The following is a 17,046-nucleotide window of genomic DNA, read 5'->3' as shown; positions in this document are numbered from 1 at the left end:
TTTTAGAAATCACCTTAGTCAATGGGTGGGCCTCTCTGGCAGGGTCTTAAATTGGTTTGAATCCTACCTGGCAGGTAGAAAATGCTTTGTTAGGTGTGGTATTTATACTTCAATGACACATGATATTCTATATGGTGGTCAACAAGGCTCTATCCTGGTCCGCTGCTCTTTTCAATTTACATGCTTCATGAGGTCAGATTATCTCAGGGCATAATGTGAACTACCACAGCTATGCTGATGACACACAACTGTATTTATCAACAGCGCCTGATGACCTCGACTCTCTTCATTCACTGACACAATGTTTCACTTGTGTTTCCAAATGGATGAGAAGTTATTTTCTCAAACTAAATAAAGAGAAAACTGAAATTTTAGTGATTGGCAATAATGGATATAATGAGGTTATTAGAAATAAACTTGATACATTAAGATTAAAAGTCAAGACGGAGGTAAAGAATTTAGGGGTAACTGTTGACTCTGACATGAATTTAAAATTGCATATTAATCAGATTACAAGGACAGCATTTTTTCACTTAAGAAATATAGCAAAAGTTAGACCTCTTATAACATTGAAAGATGCTTAGAAATGAGTTCACACTTTTGTTTTCAGTTGACTAGATTACTGTAACGCACTCCTCTCAGGACCACTCAAAAAAATACATCAATCAGTTACGAGTGCAGAATGGAGCTGCTAGAATCTTAACTAGGAAAAGAAAACCCAAGCACATCATCCCAGTCTTAGCATCCCTATACTGGTTACCTGTGTCATTCAGAATTGACTTTAAAATACTGCTAATGGTTTACAAAGTCTTAAATCATCTGCTCCATCTTATATATCACAATATCTGACACCTTACACTCCAAATCATAACCTTAGATCTTCAAATGAGGTTCTGCTTAGAATTCCAAGAGCTAAACTTAAAAGAAGTAGTGAGGCGGCCATCTGCTGTTATGCACCTAAAATCTGCAATAGCTGACTGAAAGAAATTCACCAAGGTAATACAGTGGAGCTCTTTAAAACATGGCTGAAAACACATTACTGTAACATGGACTTCCCACAGTTTCATCTTAATTTAATCCTGATGCTCTGCATATTCAATTAATTATCATTACTTTTCATGATGACTCAAATATCTGTACTAACCCCTACTCTCTCGTCTGTTCTTTTCCAGTTTTCTGTGCTGGCGACCTGCACCACCACCACCTGATCATAGCACTGTGATGTCCCTACATTGATGGATTAAAGGCCAGAAGTCCACATGACTATCATCATCAAATCCTTCCATGAGAACCCTGAATACCAGAAGGACTGATTGAGGTCATTGATGTCAGGTGGTCTCGTGGCCTCAGAAACCCTGCAGATTTTATTTTTTATCCAGCCGTCTGAAGTTTCTTTTTTGTTTTCTGTTCTCCCTGGCCATCAGACCTTACTTTGATTCTATGTTAATTAGTGTTCCCTTATATTAATTCTTTTTTATTTTGTCTTTTTTCTCTTTCTTCATCATGTAAAGCACTTTGAGCTCCATTGCTTGTATGAACGTGTGCGACAGAAATAAATGTTGTTGTTGTACTGGGACCAGAGCCAAGAGACCAGCTGTCATCAATGCAGAGAAACCTTCATCACGAGGCCTGCTCTGTGAAGAAATAATCTGCTGAATGAAGTCATCAAGAAATTAAAGAAAACAACAATCAGTCCACCCCACCGCCTGATTGGGCCTCCTTTGTGTCAAGAGCATTTTGATGGATGTCTCTTATTCGGGTCTGTGAAAGGTACTTCGGCATAAAAAACCTAAGGTCTCGGGAGTATGGTCACTGTGAATAGTTAATACAGAAAAGAGAATACAGAACACACGCCACACTCGTCCTATCTCTTTTGAAAAACCCTAGGTGAATTTTGAACATCATGTCCTATGACTGTTTAACACTGCGGACACAGGCTAGATCTCCGTCATATGGACCATTACAGAGTAAAGATTATAGAATCTTTTGCAGTCTCCATTACAAGATCCATAGCACCTACAGGAAGTTGGACAATTAAGTGAAGACTCTTTAGTTTGTCAGAATCATGGGGTTAGCGCCCAGGGCCATATTCTAAAATATCTTAGATTATATCTATTTAGTTAGCATGTCGGCACTGTTCATTTTCAATATATGTGGCATATTTCCCTGACCAGGGGCTTCTTGTCAAAAGGTTAAAATAAAACAGACATCTGAGATATTCCTATTGGAACAGCAACATTTGTTATATAGTGTATAGGTTTGTCTTGCATTCTAATTTTTAAAGCTCTATCAAACTATTGTTAATTTCAAAGTAAAATGCCACCAATCATTTTGTTTATAACTAAACCTTATAAATAGATCCCGGTGCTTGATAATACTTAACACTAATTGATATCATTAAATTATACTTCTGTGCTTTATTCAGGTTTAATATTTTTAATTTGCCTTTTTAAGTTTTATTAAAAATGAACTCTTTAAGACATATTCAGACTATTCCAGAATGCACATGTCAAAAAGCTTATTATTTATTTCAAATGTTTTTTATACATCACGGCAGTTTTTCAAATTGTAATAACTCCTTTACAACTTCATGTGGTTATTTACTTCATAATTAACTTTATTTAATTAATTATTTTGGCACAAATGTCCTTACCATCAAGACTACCAGTCTAGTTCATATTCTAAACTCCAATATTTAATGATCTTCCTGAATCAGGAGGAACACAAGCCTCACTTTTAGTGCCAGATAAGATTCTAACAATAACCGGTTCATGTTAATCAGCCTCATATTAGCAGATGTTAAATAATGTTTTCCAAACTCTTTTCAATCCTATAGAACTGCCTACATAGATGACAGTTTAGCTGATAATATACCTCAGAACACGTAGGTTCTGTTGTAGTGTGCTGTGAGCTTTGGGTGATCCCTTGTTGATCTGGTCTTAATATGTTTTTTAATCTCCTCTGTGACTTAGTATTTGTAAATTTTAGTTTTTACTGTCTTATATTTGTGATAGGGGCGAGTCAATGTTTCATTTTGGAATAATAATGTCTAGTTTAACTCTGCCCCTGACTATGATCCCTGCACAAACCCTGGTCCTTTGTCTCGTATTTAAGAAGATTGCAGACACTTGCTGACTCTTGGAATCACAGTTTAAACTTAAACAACCCTAACCCTTCACCCTGAATGCTACTAAAACAAAGGGTGCTTTTTCACAAACAGAGGGGAAAAGCAGTTTTCAATGACAGCTGTCCTATGTCACCTATGTCTACCTAAAAGAAAGAATAAACCTCACAGTTTTAGTAAAATTTTAATCCTTGTGCTAACACATATAATAGATATGATGTAACTATTCACTAAAACATTTTCCATCCTGTTTTGCCTAATGTGTCCAAAATAAACCTAATCATCCTCAGCCCTGTAGTGTATCTGCTCCTATAACATACTATAACTGTTCTTATTTTCAGGGGTTCATAACTGCTGTAAAATGGAAGGCTATTACCAAGCATTAACAGAATTTCTAAAACTTTGTATTATACAAAGCCCCCTGAGTACCAAAGTGTTTATCACCTGTCGATGAAAATGCTGTTTTAAATTAAAGCCTGAACAAGATAACTGTTTTCTAATCATCATATAAAATGCTTAGTAAATAAAGAGACTAAACACAATTTATAACAAAATGGAACACCAATGGATGGCTGAATAAACAAGGGAATCTAACTTAGCTTGAAATGCCGCAGAGTGTTTTACAAATAAAACCCTACAACAGTGGTTCTCAAACTCTGGACGGACCCCGCTAGGGGGGCGCGAAGTAACAAAAAGGGGGCTCAAAGATGTGAAAAAAAGAAAACAAGAATCGAAAATATGAAAAATACATCTATTGAACCTAAAACAAATTAACTTAAACTACATTCTGATACAGAAAAATAAATATAGAGATAGACAAATGTCGATAAAAGTTAAGAAGGTATAATAAAATATGCAAATAAAGTGTAATGAGAATAAAATCTGATTTATTTATGTATTTATTTTTTCATGATTAGCAGGCCAAAGATTTGGCCATTTGAGAAAAAAAACAATCATACATTTGTGTTGTAAGCAGAATCTGAATTACTTGGGCTGGCAAGAAAGATATATGATAGAAGATATCTGATGTCTCCAGTTCCTTTAGGGACTTTATACTGGCTATTATCATTTAAAATTAATACAGAAATTAAGTTCTATGCTATGTTTGGGGTGGATGTGATCAGAAAGGCACTGATGATTCCAAAGATCAGTCAAGAAAACTGTTGGAAAATGGGCAGAACTCTTTTTGGAAACAAGGCTTTTTCTTATAATGTTTTAAAATTGGACCTTTACAAAGATGCTTTTAGATGCTTTATTTTCTAAAGATGCTTTATTTTCATGTTAAAGCATCTGGTCATTTTACTTGGCTACTGAAAATGTATTTTTGTTCACTAAAGCTTTAGTGTTTCATTAATCATTACCTGAATATCTGATCATTAGTTTAAGCAGAAAGAGTAATCAGCTCTGCTATTTTGTGAGCTATACAAGCGTGCTGATCTGTTGGCTCTCATTTATGAGGTCACTAGCATGAGCTAAAGCTGCTGATTTTAAAACGTGATTTTAGTTCAATGAACTTCACAGGTGCAGAAGAGCGCTTCTTACATCCCTTGCCTCTAGTTAAGCAAGTACACCTCGCTATAACCTTCTGCATCTAAGAGCAGAAACGTATGAGCTATGAATGAATTTTCAGAGACAAGAATTTTAAATGTGATAAAGGAAAAGTTGTCTTGGAGACAGGATGACCGCATCATACCTAGATTACCTTTATAAAATCAGTATAAAAGCTGATCAAAAAAGAATAAAAGAAAGATCTTGGCTGATACCTTAAGCAACGCAAAAATGGGTCACCTGGAAAAACGAAACCTCTAGCAATACCAGGTTGTGTGTATGTTCACACTTTATTTTGCTTTTATTTTATGGCTCTGTGTATTTGACCTATCATACTTTTCTCCTCAGCCTTTTATAAACAGGTGGCTCTGTACAGAGAGATTACGCATTTCACAAGCGGGTCCCTTCTGCAGGTAGTTCAGAATACTTTATTATGTCAGAGTTAATGCACCACCTGCTTGTGCTTTAAAGCCACTCCTGAATATTCTCAGAGGAGAGGACCCTGTTTGAATTTTCAGACGCTGAGACAAAAACTACTTGATTGGATTACCCGTTTCGGAAAAAAAAAAAAACTAATATTGTTTGCTTCAGTCCTATGAATTTGTACATTAATCGTCGTACATGTAGATAGAAAAAAAAATGCTACATCTTATATTATACACATGCACGAGCGCACTCACGCTGCTTACACACGAGCTGCACTCACGCACGCACTTGAGAATAAACTTGGAAATACAGTGGAACCTCGGTATACGTCCTTAATTCGTTCCAGACCCTTTACTTATACCAAACAGGACGTATACCAAACAAATTTTTACCATAAGAAATAATGAGAAATGATTAACCTTTCCCATGAAAAAAAAATCCCTATTGCTATTGGCATATTATACACTCACCTAAAGGATTATTAGGACCACCATACTAATACGGTGTTTGACCCCCTTTTGCCTTCAGAACTGCCTTAATTCTACGTGGCATTGATTCAACAAGGTGCTGAAAGCATTCTTTAGAAATGTTGGCCCATATTGATAGGATAGCATCTTGAAGTTGATGGAGATTTGTGGGATGCACATCCAGGGCATGAAGCTCCGTTCCACCACATCCCAAAGATGCTCTATTGGGTTGAGATCTGGTGACTGTGGGGGCCATTTTAGTACAGTGAACTCATTGTCATGTTCAAGAAACCAATTTGAAATGATTCGAGCTTTGTGACATGGTGCATTATCCTGCTGGAAGTAGCCATCAGAGGATGGGTACATGGTGGTCATGAAGGGATGGACATGGTCAGAAACAATGCTCAGGTAGCCCATGGCATTTAATTGATGCCCAATTGGCACTAAGGGGCCTAAAGTGTGCCAAGAAAACATCCCCCACACCATTACACCACCACCACCAGCCTGCACAGTGGTAACAAGGCATGATGGATCCATGTTCTCATTCTGTTTACGCCAAATTCTGACTCTACCATTTGAATGTCTCAACAGAAATCGAGACTCATCAGACCAGGCGACATTTTTCCAGTCTTCAACTGTCCAATTTTGGTGAGCTCGTGCAAATTGTAGCCTCTTTTTCCTATTTGTAGTGGAGATCAGTGGTACCCGGTGGGGTCTTCTGCTGTTGTAGCCCATCCGCCCAAGCTTGTGGCTTCACAAATGCTTTGCTGCATACCTCGGTTGTAACGAGTGGTTATTTCAGTCAAAGTTGCTCTTCTATCATCTTGAATCAGTCGGCCCATTCTCCTCTGACCTCTAGCATCAACAAGGCATTTTAAGCCCACAGGACTGCCGCATACTGGATGTTTTTCCCTTTTCACACCATTCTTTGTAAACCCTAGAAATGGTTGTGCGTGAAAATCCCAATAACTGAGCAGATTGTGAAATACTCAGACCGGCCCATCTGGCACCAACAACCATGCCACGCTCAAAATTGCTTAAATCACCTTTCTTTGCCATTCTGACATTCAGTTTGGAGTTCAGGAGATTGTCTTGACCAGGACCACACCCCTAAATGCATTGAAGCAACTGCCATGTGATTGGTTGATTAGATAATTGCATTAATGAGAAATTGAACAGGTGTTCCTAATTATCCTTTAGGTGAGTGTACATTGATGGGGTTGTATAAAATAATTTAAACACTGCTTAATACTACAATACATAAATACAAAAGCAATTAGATGAAATAAATGAAAATTTTACCTCACTTTACTTTTTAATAACATCGTAGATACCGTCACTCTCGGCTAATGGTATGCAGCAGCCATGTCCCGGATACGCATGCCACCTTCATACTTTTCAACAATCAATTCAAATTTACATGAAAAAAACACAAAATCACGTTGTGACGATGCAGGTTTGCTGTATGCTCCCATCTGCTGCCGGGGAGCCCTTGAACCCTACACCGTCGGTAATGTGCCTCACTGCTAACCTCATCGGTAAAGCAAGGGATGGTGAAAAGTGCAAAGTGCTTTTATTAAAACAATTAACAAAACAAGGTGTTCAAATTAAAGTGCAGTCTCCAAAGTTCCAATAAATAATCCATAAAATCAGAAGTGAAACATGGAGGTTAAAAACAATAGAAAAAAGTATTCTTAAAAACAACGAAGTTAAAATAGAGCAGGAAGCATTCTTTAAAAATAAAAATAAAATAAAAAAAACCAAGAAGAAGCCCGGTGCCTTTTTATCTGGCGGCCCCCCTACTTCCCAACAGGGGACTCGCCTACTTGCAGCTGACGTTAACTCTGTCTACTTCAGCAACTTCGCCGCTCTCTCTCTCTCTCTCTCTCTCTCTCTCACTCACTCACTCAACCTCCCGTCCGTTCATTTTTTACTCCCCTTCTAGCTGACTCGGCTTCTGTTTATCAAGATAAGCAGCCCCAGGAACAATCATGAATGCGGACGGTCCCTCACAAGTGCACTTTGGTGAGAAACGCCATTATCGCTAATCGCCCTGACAACCTTCAGCCACATAACCACCACGCCTCACCAAGCTGCGCGCGCGCATTATTTATTTTAAAGCTGGACTTTGACAGGAGCTGTGGACCCACTATATCACACACGTGAAAGTTCACAGAGAGTTATAGTGAGGGTTGTTCACTGAATGCTAGCAACTGGCACACTAACGCTCGTGGGCAGTCGTGGCTTTGTCTCGAGAGGTAAAGAAGGTTAGCACGCAGTCGATTCCAAACAAAGGCCGTATACCAAGCAAAATTTTTTGTCCAAACAGGACGCGTATACCAAGTTGAACTTATTCCAAAGCAAACGATACCAAGGTACCACTGTATTCATATTAAGGATAAAATATAAGGATTCAGCCATCCGCTTTTTAAAACATACTCATTTGGGCATATAATAATCATGAATAAGGCTTACCGTGATCCTGGAGAATAGTCTGCATGGAGAACAGTTATATTTCATTTAGTCCTATCCAAAGATAAAAGATATAATTTTTCTATGAAGTTCATATAGACGCTGGGGGCTACGGGCTTTGGAAACAGTTGAAAAAATGACTGACATATTCGTGGCTTGCCAAAGAGTGTTTTAAAGGCCTTTCTCTATCACCAGATGGCCCGCATAGAATTCCTCAGCAGCATGGGGGCAGGTTGGGTGGGAGATTACAGTTCGGTACCAGCCGGTGAGCTCTCAGGGCCTCACCAAGCGGGGGATGGGTGCTCAAAATGGGTGGGCTCAGTTGTTTGCAAGGAATTCACAGAGTCCTCCCCAGGTGGGGTACCTAACTTCTTCCACCTACAGTCACTTGCCTGCTCGTGACGCACAACGTGGCTGTTGGATCCTGTCCAGCTTGCAGAGCCTGACTTTCCTTCTTGCGTTTAGAGCAAGAAGAGCGGGGCTGTCGGCTAAAAGCTGGGGCTGAGAAATGCCACTTGGTCTTTCTGTCTGGGAAACCTGCTGCTTGAGGATTTTCTGTGAGATGGAAGATTCAGTAGCTGGATGCTTAGATCTTTCTGTGAAAGGATTTTCAGGGAGATGGGAAAGGCGGCTTGACTTAGATAAAATTACAGTGATAAACCAAAGATTAGATAGATATTTTAAAAAATAGATACAGGGTCTTACCCAAAGCAGGAGCGGCTATAAGGTAACTCGGCCTGGCTGGAACGCTGCGACCTCGGTCATAGATTCCATTTCCTGATCAGAGTCTTTAGAAAATGCTTTGCTGTTTTATACCGCACTTTCAGAAGTGGCTGGGAGGCCGGTCATCAGGTGCTGCCTCACTGGGGGCAAACGGGTGGGATCGTGCTCGGCTGGCTCAGACCGTGTCTGTGCTCTGACAGTTTGTCATCTTGCAGCAGCAAAAGCACATTGAGAGAGAAAGAAGTGAAGCACACCGAGACCTGCTCTCATCCCCCTGACAGCCCCTGCGAGCAGGTCTCGGTGTGCTTCACTTCTTTCTCTCTCAATTTGCCTATTGCTGTGGCAAGATGACAAAAGAATCTGTCTGTGAGAAAAAGCCTGGAGCTGCAAGTCATAAAGCAAAGATTAGATAGATATTTTAATTTCGTGTTAATATTAAAATCATAGATCATAGAACTGAAAAAGATGCTTCGCTTTTTATACCACAATTTCAGAAGGGCTTTCAGGGGGAGCACACATCCTCGGAGAGAGGACAGGAAGTGTGGGAGGCTGGCCGCCAGGTGCTTCCCTACCACAGGGCAGGCCCTTCAGGCCGGCAGGGTTATGGATTGGAATGTGCCCGGTCTTGTCCAGGGCTAAGGCAGCAACCTGCCTGGACTTGTCCAGGGCCGACCTTGGGCATGTCTGTGCTTGTCGAGGTAAAGGCTGTAACATGCCTGGGCTTGTTTTTCAGGAGATGGGGCTGGGAAGTAGGTGGGGTGTTGGTGGGTTCAAGGAGGGGCAGACATCCATCAAACTGCCCTTGACAGTTTCCTTAACCAATCAGGTGCAGGGGGCGGGGTTAAGGAGGGATCAGACATCCATTAAACTGCCCTTGACAGTTTCCTTAACCAATCAGGTGCAGGGGACATGTTCATGGTGGAGTCTTGGCAGGGACAGGGGAGTGGGCCAGGTCACGGGAGGGGGTGGGGGCCGGGTCACGGCGGAGGAGCGGTCTTACGGTGTGGAACTTCCTGTCTGATGCCAAAAGAGGGCGGGGATTACGGGGTGGGACTTTCGATATGATGTCATAAAGGGGTGGGGCTTAAAGATGGTACTTCTGGTATAACGCTATAAAGGCATGATTTAAGGACATTAATCGTTTTGATTGACAGTTTGACAGAAGCCGCATGCCTAATACTACTGCTTTCGAACCAGTGACTAGCACTTCTGTTTTGTTAGAATTCAACAAATGAAAATTTCAAGGAATCTACTTTCTAAAAGGCAAGCCTCTATTGTAGAACACTGAGATGGTTCATATAGCTGATCAGATGAATATCATGGTCTATGGTATCAAATGTTGCATTTACTGTAGATGGAATACTATGGGCCTAAAAATACAACCTTGGTCAGTGGAGTGCAAATCATTGAATAAAAGCAGTACCTGAGTAAAATGTTACAAGAGATTACTTTTATTTGCAAAAATATAGAGAACCGCTTACCTACAGCTTTCTCTTAATTTTAGAAATACAAGAAAGATTGGAAAATTGGCCTAAAATTTGATAGATCACAGGGATAAAGTATTTTTGTTTTTTTTTATCTTAAGAAGAGGTTATTAGCCAGTGTAAATAATGTAGGTACATATCCAAGATTTAAAAACTAATTTATAATACTTAAATGTGGTTTGCCAAAGAGAAGGTAAAAGATCTTTCACAAATGTAATAAGAAAATGAAGGAAGATTTAGACTTGTTAACTAAAGCACCAAATTCTGAACAGTCAATTTGGGCAAAGGATTTTTAATTTCTCAGTTTTCTTAAAAGCAGCATCATTTGACACTACTTCACTGGCTAAATAAGAAAACATAATTTATTATAAAGTGACGTTGAATTTTGAAGCTTATCCCTACATTACTTTCTCTTTTAAAGACTTAAACTTCACTTCTTAACCGAACAGGAATATGTTTATTTTTCATTAAAAAGTCGCGCCCACCTCAAAAACAGAAAAGAATTAAAAGTCAATTAAACACTACGCTAATATCTTCGTTATAAAATGAATGGATGGATGGCTGGATGAATACAATTTATAAAATATATCACAAACAATAAAACTGAACTAAAAAGATCTTAATTTAAGTTGAAATATCATCTTAAATGACTGGAAATTTTCCGTTCATCAAGATGGACTGAACTTTGGGGAAAATACATTTTTATCGTATTTTGTTTGACAATGCAACATTAAGTGTCGATTTCCCAGTTTTTAAGAGGCAAACCAATCGTAACCAGTGTTGCAGTCATGAACAATTAGCTCACCAGCCAAAGAATACATACACCTAAACGTAACGTTAACTTTTTGACACTGTTTTAAAAAATGTTTTGCAAAATGTACAGTTTTATAATTATAATTAAGAATAGTAGTAATAATAACAACAATACCGTGCTGTTTTCTGTCATGTTTTGTTTCTGCTCGAAAACGCTGCGCTCGTGCTAAAAACTGAGACTCGTTGTGTTCGCCTTTCCTAGAAATGGTGACGTCACTTCCGGGTCTACAACTGCGGCTCTAAAACTGCGGTGACGTATGGAGCTGTTGCTCTGCAAGTGGATGCTGCTCGGTAATTTAGTCTCCGGAACGGCTCATTACCTCACATGCTGTCGTAACTCCCCGAAGCCAACTGCGGTTGTCCAGAAGTGCAGTGAGCAAAAATAAAATCAATAAATAAATACATAAAATAGAAAGAAAACAATCAAGATGGAATCATGTAAATGGTGGCGGCGCAGTCACACTCTGAAGTTGATGACGCGTGTTTGTATTTGTGTCTGTCAAACTGAAGTCAAAGTCACCTGCGATCTCATAACCTGCCCGGTCAATTGTAATAACCTGAAGGTGCCGTTCAACGTGCGGACCAAACTGCTCCGCCTTCACTCCCACCTCACTGCAGTGCGCGTTCCTCTGACCTCAAAGCGCAGCACCGGACTAAACCAGTCGGGCACTCCGTGAAGCGCGCGTGTCACACTGAGATCTAGCGGAGTGAGCGAGCTCACGTGAATAGCCGTCTGCTTACAGTCGAGGCTCAATCGGTGCCAGAGGTCTCAAAGTGCCCGTCATTAACACAAGACGGGCTGAGACAGTCCTCAGTTATGTGTACACTCCGGGAGATTTAAGGAGCGCCGGGAAACGATAAAGGAGAACATCAGTGATGGAGACACGAGGAGAGAGCGACATCTACAGAGAGGAGGTGTCTGTCACTATTATGGGATGGCTTGGGAAGAGAAAGTCGAATGAGCAAGAAGGAGCAATTGAGCTGGATGAGTGGCGCAAATCTGTAAGAACTTCAGCTGCTAAATACTCGCCGATATCACGTTAAAATATCTGCGATCAAAAAACTTTTTTTGATTACATCCCATCCGAAAGAAAACTTGCATATTGTAATTTGTTTAGTTAGCCAACAAAAGTGTCATTTTACTTGACTTTTCACCACTTAACACAACCGCCAATATTTGTTAATTAAATCCAGTTAATCTGACTGCGAGTCTCACGTTGCTAAAGAAGCAGAACCAAATTAAATGCAAGCCTGTTAATAGTAATAGCAGGTCACTAGCACTTGATCATTATTATTATTATTATTATAACTTATCATCTAATAATTATATGACTTGCTACCTCGTTATTACAACTAAGTTTGACTAATACTGAATGACGGTACACCCCCCTCTAGTGGCCATTATGGAGAATTGCTGGCCTCTTAGTGTTTCGAAGTCCAAGTTCCTCCCAGTTGGCGCCCAGTGGAGTCAACTCCACCTCCTTGGAGCTCCAGGGTGGAGGCTCCGGGCTGCAGAGATGCACACTTGGTGTCGATTGAAGCAAGTCTGAATATCAGCAGCTGCCCTTCGAGGGGTGACTGAAGTAGCCATCTCTTCTTATTGCTAATCCACATCTTAGCAGAATTACAGCAGCTTTGACTCCTCATAAAATATCAGCAGTGCGTACAGAATGCAAGCAGCCGTCACTTAAATATTAATGTGGGATAAAACTAAAAGTGTTTAAAAAGTGTACCTAAAAAAATTATAATTTTAGGATTTATTAGCAGCTGATATGTAAAGTGTGGGGTCAGACTCAGTCACAGGGACCACTCACCTCATTCCAGCAGACTTTCTTGCGCCACATGGACACACACGGGCACAAACACACACAGCAGGACACAAACACTCAGACTGGGGAGCAACGCTCATCTGCCTTAATAATAAGCTTAATTGCTATAATGGAAGAATAAAACATTCATATGGCATCACCATATTTTTGCTGCATTCTCCATTTTCTTTAAAATTATATATATACTAGCAAGAATAACCAAGCGCAGCAGAGAAGTAGTGTGTTAAAGAAGTAATGAAAAAGAAAAGGAAACATTTTAAAAATAACGTAACATGATTGTTAATGTAATTGTTTTGTTGATATGAGTGTTGTTGTCATATCTATCTATATATATATATATATATACATCATGTATATATACATATACATACATATATACACATATACAAATATATATATACATTTATACACATATATATACACACACACATATATACATATATATATACACATATACATATCTACATATATACTGTATATACACATATATATATGAATCTACATATATATATATATCCACATATATATATTAGGGTGGGACTCAATTAAAAAATTAATCCAATTAATTAGAGGCTGTGTAAGAATTAATCTTGATTAATCGTATGTAATCACACGAAAATTTGCCCCAAATCGCAAATGTTTTTTTTAATTTAAAAGGGTTTTAGTGGGTGACAGAATCAAATAATAGACATGGACATGAATATTGTAAACTGAAGCTGTTTTAATTTCTGAAAAAAAATGCTTTAAACTGCATTTGAATTCAAAACAGAAACAAAAATATCATCCCTGGTTAAAATTGGGCAGACTTAAAAATAAAGTGGTAGTTTAAGTACTTTTAAGTAGATTTTCAGAATGGTATTGTCTTTAAATAATAATAACCAAAATTTCAACATAAAGTGCAGTTTTTCTTCTTAAAAAATAAGTCAGAAACATAAAAGGTAATTTGACCAACTTAATCTTTAAACTCTGAGTAACCTTAGCCAAAATTATTTTGTACATTAGGCTAAAACAGTGTGATCATTGAACATTTTGTAATTAGATGTATTTAGAATTACTAACGGTCACGGAAGTCCAATGATCCCCAGTAAGAGCCACAAAGTCCGATTCTGTAATGCATCTAATTTTGCTTGCTTTTCAGTGTGCACAAAACCAGGCTTTTATCAAGGCTTCGCCGGTAGTCTTTTGAAATGAAATTTTCCTCCGATCAGTCATCGAGGAACGCGCTTTTATTCCACTCTAACATTTTTGTAGCTGTGATGTGTGCATCAGTGTAATGGTGTACCAGGAAATCATGCATTGACAAAAGTTCCCTTTGCTTGGAATTGAAAGTGTGATTAAATGCGTATTTTTTAACGCTGCTATGGAGTACATGCATCGAAGCTTCTCAGCTGTGCTTGTGCTAAGAAAAAGGAAACATTTTAAAATAACGTGAATATGATTCTGCGTTAACCGCATATTTTTTCATACGCCCCAAACCAAGGAGATGCGAGGGTAAAATGAATCGAAGCGCGACATACTCAGTGCATCACCTCTAGGGAATCGAACCTCGATGTCGGCGCTTAGAGGCTTAAGCTCTATACTCACCACCATGCAGTGGCTTGTCTATTTGAGAGTATGTAGATTGGGATATATATATATATATATATATTCGCAGCAGAGAAGTAGAGTGTTAAAGAAGTTATGAAAAAGAAAAGGGAACATTTTAAAAATAACGTAACATGATTGTCAATATACAGTAATTGTTTTGTGAGTGTTATTGAGTGTTGCTGTCATCAAGGATTTGATTATCATTATTTCTTTCAATCAGGTTCGTATTTGTAGGATGTGTTGTTCAAGTTACATTCCGCGGTTTGTCAATCGCTGTAAAGATAAGAGGTTTCATTCATCGATTGCTTCTTACTGCATCAATAAACAGCCTGCTTCCTCTTTATCTGAGACCTGTACACACTGCATGCACAGGTTTTTTACACTGTCTTCCTTTAGCGGACATTGACTTTTTCCACCGTGTGCTTTGTTTCCGCAGTAGCTGCACTTATGAATATGCTGTATCAGACGCCTTCATATTTTTTGCTGCCTTTTCAATTGTGTAATCTCGGCTTTTGTTCAGCTCTTTGGAACTGTTGCTTTTTGTCTGTGCACTGCGTCAGTTCACGTGAGCCACTTGGTGTTCATGCATCGAAGGTTCCCAGCTGTGCTGGTGCCATCTCGTGTGATGTCCATGGCTGTATGTAATGTTAGTTAAGACCCAGCACTTAAAATGTTTCTCTCAAGAGTTTCGCTGAGTTTGTGCCAAACACCACTCTGACCATCTCATCTTCCTCTGCATAAGCACAGTCCTTCACCCGTGAATATTTAGCGCAGTGTTTCTATTGGATTGTCAGCTGACGGACGGCCTTATATGGGCAGGCACTAAATTACAAACGCCAGCAGCAGCCTGTCTATGAACTTAATTTAAACTTTAGGTTTACACGCGTGCTTTCCTCAAGCAGCAGCACTCATGAATATGGTTGTAAATGTCAGTCGCCGCTTCTTATTGTTTCGCTGCCTTCTCAATTATATAATGCATGTTTTCTCAGCTTTTTTGAGCTCTTCCTGGTTTTCTCTACTGGCGCTGATAGTCAGTTCATGCGGATTACGGGAGGCGTGATGATGTCACATAAAACTCCGCCCCACGGCCATCCAGCTCAACTCTATTATAGTAAATGGAGAAAAATAGCTTCCAGTTATGACCATTACGCTGTGGAATTTCGAAATGAAACCTGCCCAACTTTTGTAAGGAAGCTGTAAGGAATGAGCCTGCCAAATTTCAGCCTTCTACCTGCACGGGAAGTTGGAGAATTAGTGATGAGTCAGTCAGTCAGTCAGTGAGTCAGTCAGTCAGTGAGGGCTTTGCCTTTTATTAGTATAGATATATTTTGTAACACTTTGGTCTTTATTACAAAACTAGCTGTGCTGTCATGTCTAAGATGGGTTGAAATAATCAACGTAGATCTCAGTGTTAATGTTTGCAGTGCACCATCTGTGGGAATGTATTTTGAAATGCATGTAGTAATAAAATGAATTGTATTTTCATTCCAACAGAGACAGTATCACAAATGTTTGTAGTAGTACAGTGCATTAAACAAATGTTTGTGATGTGCCATCTGTTGGAATGACAAATCCAATGCTTATGTCTCTGTTTATATTCCATTATATGGGCAGAGCTGAAGCACAATAAACTGCCGCAGGTCTGGACCAGCAGTTGTGTGCCAGCAGGGAGGTTTACAGGCTGGTATGGTGCCCACTAATCACACTCACACTAACACACATTCTGTCATTAAACTGCTGGCCGATATGGTGCTGGTGCGGCTCTGTAACGATGATATTGATTAGCATGGGAGTCATAAAAGCTGTGCTAATGTTTGTGAGGCCATCTGTTGGAAAGACAGACAAAGTGACTGGACAGATACACAGACAGACACACAGACACTTGTCCTTTTATTAAAGAGGATTAATCATAAACAAGAAGTCTTAATATCATCAGAACATTCAAAATATGAGATATGATCAGAGAATTTACAAATCAAAAGTTACCAAATGAACAGATTTGACAAATAACAGTCGTCCATATATTTTTTTGTTTGTGTTTTGATCTTTTAGATTAATAAGCAATTCAAATTTTACAAACTGTGAAGCATTAACAGGCCATTTATCTCTGTGAATGTAACACCTAATCATAATTAACTAAAGATTTCAAAATAAGTATTCTTTAACACATTAATTTTATTAAACCAAACTGTTTAAAGGGTCATTAATATTCTGAATATTTTAGATCCCAAACTTTTTAACCCCTAATTGGGTTTGTTTTATATGCAGAGGACAAGAGGGGGAGTTTGGCCAGAAGAACAGCTGATGTCACACCCCAAAAGCCCCAGGAATGTCACTAAGGTGAAAGCCCGACCAGCGCTGAGTTGACAGCACATATAGGGCCCAGGAGCGGGCGGGAGTCGATTATCGTGACTGGCTGTGTGTTGCCCATCGACTTTTTAAGTGACATTTTGCCCTGAATGTCCCCCTGCCCACCCTGCTGACTGACATTTCCATTTCATTAATCCTGAGTAAAAAACCCCCAAAGTCAGTAGGAGAAAAACCTCAACCAAACAAACATCGGGCAAGGACAA

The 17,046-nt window shown here is 39.2% G+C and overlaps 1 long non-coding RNA gene across 2 annotated transcripts in view; it reads right to left on the bottom strand.

Moving 5' to 3' along the window:
- The window catches only part of LOC120519599, a 35,689-nt gene extending 24,064 nt beyond the window's left edge, over positions 1 to 11,625 (bottom strand). Inside the window, exon 1 of one of the 2 annotated variants that reach the window (XR_005631590.1) lies at positions 11,578 to 11,625. This is a non-coding gene — a long non-coding RNA (uncharacterized LOC120519599). Of the gene's footprint in view, positions 1 to 11,172; positions 11,232 to 11,577 lie in introns of those variants that run through there. The other variant, XR_005631589.1, reaches the window with a different exon arrangement.
- Between the last annotated feature and the right edge of the window lie 5,421 nt (positions 11,626 to 17,046).

Source organism: Polypterus senegalus, unplaced genomic scaffold (genome assembly GCF_016835505.1).
Source record: "Polypterus senegalus isolate Bchr_013 unplaced genomic scaffold, ASM1683550v1 scaffold_95, whole genome shotgun sequence".
NCBI lineage: Eukaryota > Metazoa > Chordata > Cladistia > Polypteriformes > Polypteridae > Polypterus > Polypterus senegalus.
This window is presented reverse-complemented; position numbering and strand designations above follow the sequence as displayed.